Source organism: Cariama cristata, unplaced genomic scaffold (genome assembly GCF_000690535.1).
Source record: "Cariama cristata isolate BGI_N322 unplaced genomic scaffold, ASM69053v1 scaffold34786, whole genome shotgun sequence".
NCBI lineage: Eukaryota > Metazoa > Chordata > Aves > Cariamiformes > Cariamidae > Cariama > Cariama cristata.
In genome coordinates, this window is record NW_009623249.1 from 3284 (window position 1) to 3509 (window position 226).

The window sequence follows — 226 nt, forward strand, 5'->3', positions numbered from 1 at the left end:
CAAGGGGTGGGTCAGGTCCCTGGCGCAGCTCAGCCCAAACAACCACCTCTGCCCCAGGCGGCCTTACAAAACCTACTGCGGACTCTCAGGTCTCCCAGCTCACCCATGCAGCAGCAGCAGGTGCTTAACATCCTTCACTCCAATCCTCAGCTGCTGGCTGCTTTCATCAAGCAGCGGGCGGCCAAGTACGCGGGGTCCCAGAACCCCCAGGGGATGGCGGGGCAAC